Genomic DNA, 14378 nt, shown 5'->3' with positions numbered 1-14378 from the left:
CCCTATTTTTTCTTCCATGATCTTTATCGTTTTAGTCTTTATGTTTAGGTCTTTGATCCACTTGGAGTTAGTTTTTGTGCATGGTGTGAGGTATGGGTCCTGTTTCATTTTTTTGCAAATGGATATCCAGTTATGCCAGCACCATTTCTTAAAAAGACTATCTTTTCCCCAATTAACTGCCACTGGGCCTTTGTCAAATATCAGCTGCTCATATGTGGATGGATTTATATCTGGGTTCTCAATTCTGTTCCATTGGTCTATGTGCCTGTTGTTGTACCAGTACCAGGCTGTTTTGACTACTGTGGCTGTATAATAGCTTCTGAAATCAGGTAGAGTGAGGCCTCCCACTTTCTTCTTCTTTTTCAGTAATGCTTTGCTTATCCGAGGCTTCTTTCCCTTCCGTATGAAATTGGTGATTTGTTTCTCTATCACTTTGAAAAATGACGTTGGAATTTGGATCGGAAGTGCATTGTATGTATAGATGGCTTTTGGTAGAATAGACATTTTTACTATGTTAAGTCTTCCTATCCATGAGCAAGGTATGTTTTTCTACTTAAGTATGTCCTTTTTAATTTCTTATAGTAGAGCTTTGTAGTTTTCTTTGTATAGGTCTTTTGCATCCTTGGTAAGATTTATTCCTAAGTATTTTATCTTCTTGGGGGCTACTGTGAATGGTATTGATTTGGTGATTTCCTCTTCGATGTTCTTTTTGTTGATGTAGAGGAATCCAAGTGATTTTTGTATGTTTATCTTATAACCTGAGACTCTGCCAAACTCTTCTATTAGTTTCAGTAGTTTTCTGGAGGATTCCTTAGGGTTTTCTGTGTATAAGATCATGTCATCTGCAAATAGAGATGATTTTACTTCCTCCTTGCCAATCCAGATGCCCTTTATTTCTTTGTCTAGCCTAATTGCCCTGGCTAGGACTTCTAGCACAATGTTGAATAAGAGCGGTGATAAAGGGCATCCTTGTCTGGTTCCCGTTCTCAAGCACACCCTATTCTTTTACCTACTCTGTTAGACTTTTCTCATGAATGCATTTATGTTGGGATATGACTTGGATATTTGAGGATGTTCATTTGGTGGATTTAACAAATTCTGCAAATATTTCCTGAGCCACTACCATGTGTTTGGCGCTATCCCAGGTGCTGGGGCTGTAGTATTGGATTTGGGAGGAGGGGTATCTGTTCTAACCAAGGAGTTGACAGTCTGGCCGCAAGGAGGGTCCAGTGAACAAAGAAGTAAACAAAGTGATGGATCTTTTTTTTTTTTTTTAAAGTAATCTAGCAGGCCTGATGCAGCAAAAAGGAGCCTTCCATTTCTGAGGAGTGAGAAGGGGATGCACCCTACCACAGGGTGACACTATTCAAATAGGGCAGATGAGGCAGGCTGGAGATGAAAGAACCCTCCAAGGAAACTTCACAGAACCCACTGGGCTGAGATCAATCTTCATGAAAGGAAAGACGAAAGAGGAGAGAGCAAAGCAGGAGAAGGCGACGGGGTCTGAAGAGCGAGTCCAAGCTGCAGGGGAGACAAAAGGTAGTTAAGAAAAGCCTTAACACACTGCCAGGGCAGAGAGTGGGGTGGATGGTAATGAAAGAGAGTCCTACACATGCCTGCAGTTAGTCTGGCGGTGATTGTACCCACACAGGCTTAAAAAAGGCTTTGTTCTTCTGTCAGATAAAGAGCGCCATTGTGGTCCTCAGGAAATAAAGAGCTCTTGGGTGTGTGTGGGATTGAGAGGTGAGGTGGGGGGCATTCCCAACCCCAAATGCAGAATGGTTGCCAGAGTTTCTGCTGCCCCTAGTGCATGTCTGAGCTGAGGGGCTGGAACTGCTCCCGTAGGCACTTCGTGATGGGTCAGGCTTAGGGTTGGGGCCAGGAGCCCTTTAGACGCCTGTATCATGGCAATTTTTTTTTTATCATGGCACTTGTGAGCCAGCTCAGCCCCGCCAGATGGAGTTCCTGCTTTGGGATCCTGGAGTCCATCAGGTAGGGTGTGATCAGTGGTGGTGTGTGTGACAGGGAAAAGCAGAGACTGCAGCCCCCGGGAGCTTGCCCCCAGGTAGGCAAAGATAAGACAGAGGCAGAGAACCAGTCTAACTCTGAACCGCAGCTGCCTTGAGGGAGCCCCTTGCACCCCCATAGGCCCTTGGGACCTAAGGTTTAGCTCAAGCCAAGTCTGAAGAGTGACTGGGAACCCTTTGGGGGTGCGCAGAGAACACCAAGCTGAGATTTTCTGCCTTCCTTATTGACTCCCTACTACTGGAGAGGGCAGTGGTGGCTCAGTGGTAGAGTTCTCACCTTCTGTGCAGGAGACCCAGGTTCGATGCCTGGCCAATGCGCGTCAAGCACAGCTACCACCTCCAGCTGTCAGTGGAGGCTTGTGAGTTGCTATGATGCTGAACAGGTTTCCATGGAGCTGCTGGACTAAGATGAACCAGGAAGATAGGCCAATGAAAATCCTTTGGGTCACAATGATCCAGTTTACAACCTATCATGGGGATGGTGCAGGGCCGAGCAGTGTTTCCTTCCGTTGTGCACGGGGTCACCATGAGTCAAGGGCCAACTCATCTGCACTTAACAACAACGGCACTGTTAGAAAGGTAGAATGTATGGAGGTGCTGAAGAGTGGATGTTCTGGAGTCCCACGCCTAAGTCAAATCCAGGCTCCCTCCCTTTCTACAGGCTGGCCTTGGGCAAATTTTAACCTGTTTCCTTGTCTACAAAATGGGCATAATAGTGTCCACCTTATAGGGATGGGGAGGGAGGGAGTGAAAAGCTTAGAAAGACTAGGGGACTGTAGTAAGCACTCAGTAAATACAAGCAGTGGTTATTGCTATGATTGCCCTTGGGGATCATTTGGCCAGAGACAGGCACACAGTGCTTGGAATATAGCATTTCCGTTATCCCAGAGTTTCAAGGGCAGCCAACATTTTTTAGTACAGGATGAAATCTAGGGACAAATCTTCAAATGAAGTCCCAGGCCTTAGTTGCCACATCCTTCCTATTTGTCCCCAGAGGTGGGAAGGAGGCCTCTGAGGCGTGACCCTGGGTTAATAGCGGCCGTCAGCGTGCCTGTAACAAACAAGCCCAGTTTGTCATTTCTAGTAGCTGAGGGACATTACTTGGATGATCTGGGGATCAACTAGCCCCCTTCCCAGTCTGTACTTTGTTATGGAGAGGCGTATAATAGTTACATTAAGCTCAGGCGCCAGGGACTTCTGAGGCTCTGCTCAGCCTAGGCAGCTCCAGCCTGGCTCTTTCTCTGCTCATCCCTCAGTTTCCCTCTTGTACCCTCCAGATGAAGTAGGAGCAGAAGTGAGAGTGTACATAATGTTTGAAAACAGAATTCTGACCATTTTCCTTAGATGCCAGAAGTTTGGGGAAGGGCATTGAATCAAAGTGAGGGAAAAAAAAGGAAATGATTGGGAATTCCCAATTTGTCCTTGGCAGCAAATAGAAATCCTAACTCACTGTGAAGTCTCTCTACACTCCCCTCCCCTCCCCTTCACCTCACCCCATCCACCTAGTACCTTCCAGGGCTTTGTGAATGCCTCGGGCTAATTTGAGCCTGAAACAAGCAGTTACAGGCTCCCTTGGGTCCACCTCAGGAGATAAAATGTATGCAGGGGGTCAGCTGAGGAGTTCAGGGCAAGTTCCAACGCTCTCTGGAGCTTGTGGGCAGCCAGAGCCCTTGGGGACCAGGGTGAGGGATTCCACTGGGGGCTTTGGCTGAGTGTTGTTCTGGGTATTCCTCCACCTTGCTTTCTGCTGCAGCAGTGGTGGCATCTGAAGGAATGCTGTTGGTTTAGCCTTGTAGGCGTCTTCATTCATTCACTCATTCATTTACCTTTTTGCTCCCTAAAATAATCATATGCAAAGTGGTATGTGCACACACGTACACATGGGCACACGTACTCATGGGGAGAGTGTCTACAGTTTCCACTGGATTCTCAAAGGTGTCTCTGATACCATAGAATAAAAATGCTGCAATTGAGGGGTAAAGAAATTGAATTAGCATTTATTGAGCCTGTTCCATACCAGACACTCTGCTAAATTAGTGTGTGTGTGTGTGTGTGTGTGTGTGTGTTTGATGGGGGGAGGAGGTGTAAATTTTTTCATGAAGTAATTAAAAAAAAAAATCACTGCAGGAAATTTGGAAACACAATGAGACGACCATAGGGGAAAAAAAGTAACCCAGACACACAAACAGTGTTACGGTTTGAAATGTGTCCCCCCAAAATATGTGTTTTCTTGGCTAGGCCATGATTCGCAGTATTGTGTGGTTGTCCTACATTTTCTGATCTGATCTATTTATCCTATGTATTGTAAATTCTCTTTGTAATGAGGCAGGATTAGAAGCAGTTATGTTAATGAGGCTGGACACAATCTACAGGCTTAGGTTGTATCTTGAGTCAATCTCTTTTGAGACATGAAAGAGAGAGGCCAGTAGAGAGGAGAGGGACCTTCTACCACCAAGAAAGAAGAGCCGGGAGGGGAGTGTGTCTTTTGGACCTGCGAAAGTTGGAAACAAAGAAGAAGGATCAGTAGTTGGAAACTATGGCGTTGGTGATAGAAACAATGCCGGAGATCGAATGATAGAATTTTGCAAGACCAACGACTTCTTCATTGCAAATACCTTCTCTCACCAACATAAACAGTGAGAGTCAGAATCGACCCGACGGCACTGGGTTTTTGGGTATATACATGGACCTTACCAGATGGAACACACAGAAATCAAACTGAAGACATCTGTGGAAAGAGACGATGGAAAAGCTCAATATCATCAGTCAGAACAAGGCCAGGGGCCAACTGTAGAACAGACCATCAATTGCTCATACGCAAGTTCAAGCTGAAACTGAAGAAAATCAGAGCAAATCCACGAGAGCCAAAATATGACCTTGAGTATATCCCACCTGAATTTAGAGACCATCTGAAGAATAGATTTGACACATTGAACACTAGCGACCAAAGACCAGACAAGTTGTGGAATGACATCAAGGACATCATCCATGAAGAAAGCAAGAGATCATTAAAAAAGACCAAGGTGGATGTCAGAGGAGACTCTGAAACTTGCAGCTAAAGCAAAAGGAAGAATTGATGAAGTAAAAGAACTGAACAGAAGATTTCAAAGGGCCTCTCGAGAAGACAAAGCAAAGTGTTATGATGACATGTGCAAAGAGCTGGAGATGGAAAACCAAAAGGGAAGAACACGCTCGGCATTTCTCAAGCAGAAAGAACTGAAGAAAAAATTCAAGCCTCGAATTGCAATAGTGAAGGATTCCATGGGGAAAATATTAAATGATGCAGGAAGGATCAAAAGAAGATGGAAGGAATACACGGAGTCATTATACCACAAAGAATTAGTCGATATTCAACCATTTCAAGAGGTGCCATATGATTAGGAACCGATGGTACTGAAGGAAGAAATCCAAGCTGCTCTGAAGGCATTGGTGAAAAACAAGGCTCCAGGAATTGATGGAATATCAATTGAGATGTTTCAACAAACAGATGCAGTGCTGGAGGTACTCACTCGTCTATGCCAAGAAATATGGAAGACAGCTTCCTGGCCAACTGATTGGAAGAGATGCATATTTATGCCTATTCCTAAGAAAGGTGATTCAACCGAATGCGGAAATTATAGAATATCATTAATATCACACGCAAGCCAAATTTTGCTGAAGATCATTCAAAAACGCCTGCAGCAGTATATTGACAGAGAACTACCAGAAATCCAGGCAGGTTTCAGAAGAGGACGTGGAACCAGGGATATCATTGCTGATGTCAGATGGATCCTGGCTAAAAGCAGAGGATACCAGAAGGATGTTTACCTGTGTTTTACTGATTATGTAAAGGCATTTGACTGTGTGGATCATAACAAACTATGGATAACACTGCGAAGAATGGGAATTCCAGAACACTTAATTGTGCTCATGAGGAAACTTTACATAGATCAAGAGGCGGTTGTTCGAACAGAACAAGGGGATATTGATTGGTTTAAAGTCAGGAAAGGTGTGTGTCTGGGTTGTATTCTTTCACCATACCTATTTAATCTGTATGCTGAACAAATAATCCGAGAAGCTGGACTATATGAAGAAGAATAGGGCATCAGGATTGGAGGAAGACTCATTAACAACCTGCGTTATGCAGATGTCAAAACCTTGCTTGCTGAAAGTGGAGAGGACTTGAAGCACTTACTAATGAAGATCAGTATGGATTACACCTCAACATAAAGAACATAAAGAAAACAAAAATCCTCACAACTGGACCGATGAGCAATATCACGATAAACGGAGAAAAGACTGAAGTTGTCAAGGATTTCATTTTACTTGGATCCACAATCAACAGCCATGGAAGCAGCAGTTGAGAAATCAAAAGATGCATTGCATTGGGCAAATCTGCTGCAAAGGACCTCTTCAAAGTGTTGAAGAGCAAAGATGTCACCATGAAGACTAAGGTGCTCCTGACCCAAGCCATGGTGTTTTCAATCACATCGTATGCATGTGAAAGCTGGACAATGAATAAGAAGACCGAAGAAGAGTTGACGCCTTTGAATTGTGGTGTTGGTGAAGAATATTGAATATACCACGGACTGCCAAAAGAACAAACAAATCTGTCTTAGAAGAAGTATAACAAGAATATTCCTTAGAAGCAAGGATGGCGAGACTGCGTCTTACATACTTTGGACATATTGTCAGGAGGGATCAATCCCTGGAGAGGAACATCATGCTTGGCAGAGTACAGGGTCAGCGGAAAAGAGGAAGACCCTCAACGAGGTGGATTGACACAGTGGCTGCAACAATGAGCTCAAGCATAACAGCGATTGTAAGGATGGCGCAGGACTGGGCAGTGTTTCGTTCTGTTGTGCATAGGGTCGCTATGAGTCGGAACCGACTCGAGGGCACCTAAGAACAACAACAACGAGGGGATGATTGATGCATCACAAGGACCTCCCTCCAGAGCCAACGGACAGAGAAAGCCTTCCCCTAGAGCTGCCACCCTGAATTCAGACTTCTAGCCTCCTAAACTGTGAGAGAATAAACTTCTGTTTGTTAAAGCCATCCTCTTGTGGTATTTCTGTTACAGCAGCACTAGATAACTAAGACAGAGAGATGTAGCCATTGTGGAGCTGTTATGTTCAAATTGTCTTCCCATAAAGTTGGACACTTTATATTCCTACAACTATCTTGTAAGTGGCTACTATCTTCTAAGACTATGGGGCTGAAAGGTCAAACAGCTTGCTCCCAAGGGCACACTGCCTTCCCTTGGTGGGGGCAAAGTACACTTAGCTACGAACAGTGGGTAGCTTCTAGGACTGTGGTGATTAGGAGCTCAGGGAGCAGGAGAAGCCTTGTAGGGACTCCTCAGAGAAGGTAACAATTGAGCAGGTCTTGGAGAACTAATATGAGTTGTTGGTTAGGGAAGAAAGCATTAACGTAAGGTTGCTAAAGCAAAGGACGGTGCACCATGGGGCAGGATCAGACCATCCATCTCGTGGTAGCTTGATCCCATCATAAAAGTGAGGCCCTGTTCCCCCACCATAGAATAGCTATAAGTTTTCTGGAGTTTCTTTGAAAGGGCACCCTGGTGGCGCAGTGGCTAAGAGCTTGGCTGCTAACCAAAATGTTGGCAGTTGGAACTCACCAGCCATTCCTTGGAAACGCTATGGCGTGGTTCTGCTATGAGTCGGAATTGACTTGACGGCAACGGATTTGGTTGGGTTACCATCATTTCCAGTCATGTTTATTGTCTATACTTCTTTTTTTAAATAACTTTAATCACATATTTCATTTAACCCAATCTATCAAAAAAAAAAAAAATGAGGAGCCCTGGTGGCACGGTGGTTATAAGCACTGGGCCACTAACAGAAAGGTCAGGGGTTCAAATCCACTGGCCGCTCCACAGGAGGAAGAGATGGCAGCCTCCTTCCATAAAGATTTACAGCCTTGGAAACCTTATGGGGCAGTTCTACTCTGACCTATAGGTCACTATGAGTTAAAATTGACTTGATGGCAAAGGGTTTGGTGGTTCGGCATAAAAAAAATTATAGTTTCAGTATACGATCAATATAAAAATTATGAATGAGCATTTTTACTTTTTTTTCATACTAAGTCTTTGATTTGAACTATTTTATATGGGAACTGTTTCACATTTCAAGTGCAAAAGGACTCCACACTGGACAGCAGAGGTGTAGGGTAAAGCTTTGCCAATGGAGGGTTGGGTGACTGTTCTGCCTGTAGGTTCTGACTTCTTTCAGGGTCCTTCCTATCCTTGCCAGATTTTCCTTGTTTATAGGAATGGATCTTGGTCCTGATGGAATCTTTTAGTAACATAAACGGGCCTACATAGTCTTAGGGCGCAGACCAGCATACACTACTGCTAACCATTTACCCTGCCATTGCCTTTAGACCTGGGGGCTCCTTTTCAGTGTTTTTCTCTTTCTTCTTCCAGGTTTAGCCAACCCCTGGTTTTCCCAGAACCTGCTGAGTCATTTGGAAGATTTTGGCTCTCCAATAAGACTTTGTGCAAGCCATGGGAAACAAATGTTTTGCCATGCTCTCTCTAGACACTTCCATCTGTTCCGATTTCTTGTTGGACAGGATGCCTTATTAAATGCAGGGTTTCCCTGGGAGGCATTTTACACCAGGGAAGTGGGAAACTAGCCCCATGTTCTTGTATTCCCCAACACATATCTCAGTGTTTCTCCTAAGCCCCCAGTCATCAGGGTTTGATCCACTAAGGGACAGAACGTGATGGTGCTAGCATCTCAGCACTTCCTCTATTCCTTCTTCCCACGACAGTGGAGTAACTGAAGGGAAATATAATTTTCAGGGGAAATAAATGAAGCCAATATCTTCAAAGTGTTTAATCTGTAATAACAATATGAAAAAAGCCTAGAAAGAAACGTAATTCTGTGATAACAGTTTTTGTCTCTCAATAATGAAGTGAGGATAATAATTTTGCTTTTCTCCTTTATATATCTGTATTTTCCAATCTCCACAATGAGCACACAGTTCTGATATTAGAAGAAAACACATAGTATTTTTTAAAATAATAAATAAAACATGATTTGCCAGTTTCATTGGCTGTGTATTTCAAAATGGTGGACAAATTGGGAAGTAACGAGGTACGCACAGAAGTTACTATACTGGCCCAAATATAACAGTATTAAGCAGGAGATACCTTCTGTTTTTCAGGTAACAGAGGTAGCAGTCTCCAAAATAGATAATTAAAAAAATAGAGTTTTTTTTTTTTTACCACAATGTTTCTGTCTGTTATTACCTAATTTCTCTAATTCTATGCTCCAGGTCCTTTTCTAGCCCTCCTACCCCTTTACCATTTGATCTCTTAATAGCCTTCTCCAAAGCTTCCTTTTCCCATCCACCTCTGGAAGCAAAACTCTCTTCTTTTCCACGCAGTGGTCCTTTCCTTCTTGAAAACCCTGACTCTAAATGCAGCTGGTTCCCCACAGCCTTCTGAACAAACCTTGTGCGTAGCTCGTATGGCTCTGATGGTTTTAGGCTGTTTATGTTTCTTTTGTTTTCAGGTAATTTTAAACATACTTACCCTGTCTCCAAAAGCACTACTTTTTTTTTCATTACCTCTTTATTCTTTGCTTCTAAACTTGAGGTAAGTTCTCAAAGGTTATCCATAGATGTATTTATTCTAAACCTTTTTTTTATTATGGTAAATATATGTGCCACGAAACACTTGCCTTTCAATGTGCTTCACGTGCACAGCTAGTGACATGCATTGTGTTCATCTTCACCATTATCCACCACCCTTAACAGAAGCTCATGTCCCTAAGCAATGAGTCTGCCTTTTCCCCTCCCTTCCACCTCCCCCTGGTAATCATTGTTAAAATGAAAATCATATTAAGCCAATAAGGGAAATTGATTAAAGTTTATTGAGTGTATGATATGCAAATCGGGGTAACATTTCATTTCAACTAGGGAGTAAAAAATGTTCCGAAGGTGTGAGATCCTCTAAAGGCTCTTGTTGTTATTGTTGTTAGTGCCGTCAGATCTGTTGGGACTCATAGTGACCCTACGTGCAACAAAATAAAACACTGCCTGGTCCTGCGCCATCCTCATGAAGTTGTTATGCTTGAGCCCATTGTTGCAGCCACTGTGTCAATCCATCTCCGTGCAGGTCCTCCTTTTAATTTTTGCTGACCCTCCACTTTACCAAGCATGATGTTCTTCTCCAGGGACTGGACTCTTATACCCCCATCTTATTGGCATTGCCATGGAAAAAGGGCAGGAACAGTGTTTTCATAACAACAATTTACCCTAAAACATAGCTTCCAGTCAGCCCCTGGAGTTCCCGTTTCTCTAAACTGGCTGCACATAGATAAATCTTCAAAAGAGCCCAATGCCTAAGGCAAACCGGTCTCCACTAAGCTGCTTACTGGGCTATTGTTTGATTTAATGGTGATAGGAAATCAGTTTCTTTAAGGCACAAGGCTCAAAAGGACATCTAAGGGCCAATGGCCTGGATGGGTTATCCCAACCTCCGTGAAATCCAGAAATTTGGATTCCAGGAGAATTAAAACTGTTTTCTCACCACTAAAAAACTTAGGTCTGTATACACCTTCTTGTTCTAGAGTCTTATAAGTAGGATCGTATGATATTTGCCCTTTTATGACTGCCTGATTTCACTCAGCATGATGTTTTCAAGGTTCATCCATGTTGCAGCATTTGTCAGAACTTCAGTCCTCTTTATTTGCCTCTGAGACAGGTCTGGGGTCCTGAGGTAAAATTAACCCTCTTGTGAACAGAGGTTGTAATAGGCTGGACACGAGGAAACCAGTATCTCAACCTGAGGCTAAATTTTAAGGAAGCAACCAGATTTCCCTTAACGCTTCCTCTTAGGATTTTTTTTTTTCAGGTAAACCAACTAAAATCAGAACCCTGTGCAGGTGCAGGACAGACTTGGTTGACCGCTGGATGTCCCCATCCCATAGTGAGTCCTGCCTAGGAACCAAGAAACTCATGTTAAGGAACTAAAAATGCCAGACACACGTCACCAGACAGAAGCTGGACCCAGTTCAGAAGCGAGAGGTCTGACACCCACTTCCATGCTAAGTCTCAGCCCAGCCCTTCTTTTAAATATTCATACCATTTCCCAGAAGTTTAATGAATATGCATAACTTCCCTTTGACTGCACAGTGTAAAACTTCTCCCAGCCCTTTGTTCTGGGAGACAGTGCTTTGAGAGTGATCTCTGTCTCCTACTTGCTTCGAGTATTAGACTATGCCTGCTTTAAATCCACTTGACTCTCAGTTACTCTGAATGAGAGTGCAAGCGGCAGACCCACTGCGTTCGGTAACACCTCTGCCTCTTGATGCATCAACTTTAGATGGTATAAAATTGACTTCTGCCTAGAAGAGAGGAAGAATTTATCATGCACACTCTCTTTTTTTTTTCTTTTCTCCACTTATGTGATTGTTTTTAGTTCCACTTTTGGCTACCATTACAACTCCAAGTAATACATTTAACCTCTTTGTGTTAACCAACTTTGTTGTTGTTGTGTGCTGTTGAGTCGATTCTGACTCATAGCAACCCTATAGATGGTATCAATTGATTTTCCATTGTATTGTTGTTAGCTGCTGTCAGGTTAGCCCAGATTCAATGGCAACCCCACATACAATGAACAAAATGCTGTCCTATCCTGCACCATTGCCATAATTGGTTGTAGATCAGAACTTTGTGATCCATGTGGTTTTCATTGGCTGATTTTCAGAAGTACCTCACCAGGCCTTTCTTCCTGGTCCGTATTAGTCTGGAAGCTCCACTGAAACTTGTGCAGCATCATAACAACATGCAAGCCTCCACTGGCAGACAGGTGGTGGTTGCCACGAGGTGCATTGACCCAAACGGAACCCAGGTCTCCCTCAAGGAAAACAAGAATTCTACCACTGAGCCACCACTACCTTAAGGCTCAAGATAGCTGAATGCTTTAGCCTGGAGCCTGGCTCCCAATGCAGGAGAGAAGGGAACCTGGACAATGGATCTACAACAAAGCTCGCTGGCTCCAGGTTCTTCAAGGTTGAAGGGACTTTAACGTCATTGGACCCAAACTCTCACTCATTGCCAGAATCCCTTCAGCACTGTGTGAGTAGAGTTGGTCTGTTGTTGTTGTTGTTCCTGCTAGGTGCCGTCAAGTTGGTTCTGACTCATAGCGACCATATAGGACAGAGTAGAGCTGGCCCATAGGGTTTCCAAGGAGGGGCTGGTGATTTTGAACTGCCAACATTTGGTTAGCAGCCGAGCTCTTAACTACTATGCCACCAGGGGTCCGGAATTGCTCTAGATCTGAGCTACTCAAGTTTAGTGTGCTCACAAATCTCTTGTCTGGGGAGGGGCCTGAGAGTCTGCATTTCTAGGCTCCCAGAGGATAAGCTCCCAGGGCACGCTGATGCTGCTGGTTGGTGGGGTACACGTAGAATAACAAGGCTCTAGGCTACAGCAATGCAGAGCATGTTCTCTCTCTTTTCTCTCCTAAATATTTGAAGGGAGAATCCTGCTCCCCTTCCCCAGGATTTTGCTCTAGGATAGATATGACCTGTTGTTCCCCCAGCTGTTCTTCAGGCAAGAAATTGTCTACCTCCCTCCCATCAGATTGCCCCTATGTCTGTTATGCATCTCTACCTCTCAGCCTCCACCTCCTCTCCCCGCCCTGCCTTTCTCCTCTCCCTGCCATTTGGAGCATTTCCTGCAGTATTTCCTGGGCTGGCTCCAGTCTGGGGGAATTTTCAGATAGCTCATGCTTCTGGGAAGCTACTCAGGCTGTAGGAAGGAAATCACCCCAGAGCTGGTAGGTGCAAAGTGCATCTGCTCTAACCTGGGACTCTGCCCTGGGGAGCCTCCTGCTCCCACCTGCCTTCTCCGAGGACTCCTTCCTGCCCTGGTCAGAGTCACCACAAGTAAAGACTAGAACCTGGGCTTTCCTACCTCTACTTGTCCCCTTAAAGCACTCTGGGGGACTTGCGGGGTGGGAGAAGTGCTCAGAGTGGCCAGAGTGTTCCTTCCACTGCTGGAGAGGGGGGCTCTCTGACCAGGCCAAGACAAAGTGGCCTTTGTGGCACTGTTTCCTTCCAAAGAGCCCCGCCCTCACCACTCTGACCTCTCCTCCGGCTCTCAGGATTGCCAGAGCCAATCCCACTTCATCGCTTGAGCCATGGTTTTGTTTTTAGAAATCAGTTGCCATGGAGCCCACTCGGACTCATGGCAACCCTAGGGGTGTCAGAGTAGAACTGTGCTCCATAGGGTTTTCAATGGCTGATTTTTCTAAAGTAAATCACTAGGTCTTTCTTCCAAGATGCCTCTGGGTGGACTCCAGCCCTTAATCTTTAAGTTACCAGTCAATCAGGTTAACCATTTGTACCACTCAGGGACTCCTTGTTTTTAGAAGAGCCCATGTAATGCTCATTTGCCGGGAAGGAGCAGAGGAACATAATCAGTTTTTACTCTTTAACATCTCAGCAAGGATTAATCTATCAAATTAGCGAGTAGTTTGCCAGCTCCAAAGGCCATGAAATGCACAGACAACTTTAACGTATTATATACAGCTTACGGTCAAATGAAGACTCAAATAGATTAGACATGCAATTCCGTTACCCTGAGTCTGTGCTTGTCTGACACATTCATACATTCTCACATAGTTACGATCAGTGCGTCTGTATTATTAACTTAGGCATCTTTCATTTAAATTCTTTTCATATATACATTAGTATATCCATCTCAATGCAGCCAGATGTTTGTGCTTTTGCTTTTTTTTTTATTAACTTTTATTGAGCTTCAAGTGAACGTTTACAAATCAAGTCAGTCTGTCACATATAAGTTTATATTGTGCTTTTGCTTTCTAAAGCATACTTTAGCCCTTGAAGTAATGGGCAAATTATCCTTGACTAGCATGGATACTTCATAACCACAAATTCAGGCCCTGCCACTTACTAGCTGTGTGACATTGGGAAATTTGCTTAATCTTTCTGAGCTGCAGCTGTAAAATGAGGAAGAAATAAGAGTCTACTGCACGGGCATTTCCTGAGGATTAAAAGAGATGATGCTGGTAAAGCTCTTTAAACAGCACCTCAGGCAAAAAAAAACCAAACCCACTGCCGTCAAGTCAATTCCGACTCGTAGCGACCCCATAGGGTTCCCAAGGCTGTAAATATCTATGGAAGCAGACTGTCACATCTTTCTCCAGGGAGCTGCTGGTGGTTTCAAACCACCAACCTTTCAGTTAGCAGTCAAGCACCTTAACCACTGCACCACCAGGGCTCCTTAAAGCAGCACCAGGGCGCCTTACAGCAGCACCTAGGACCCTTGAAAGCATTATGTTGAGCGAAATAAGCCAGATACAAAAGGACA

Source organism: Elephas maximus, chromosome 19 (assembly GCF_024166365.1).
Source record: "Elephas maximus indicus isolate mEleMax1 chromosome 19, mEleMax1 primary haplotype, whole genome shotgun sequence".
NCBI classification, from domain to species: Eukaryota; Metazoa; Chordata; class Mammalia; order Proboscidea; family Elephantidae; genus Elephas; species Elephas maximus.
Note: the sequence above shows the minus strand (reverse complement) of the source record.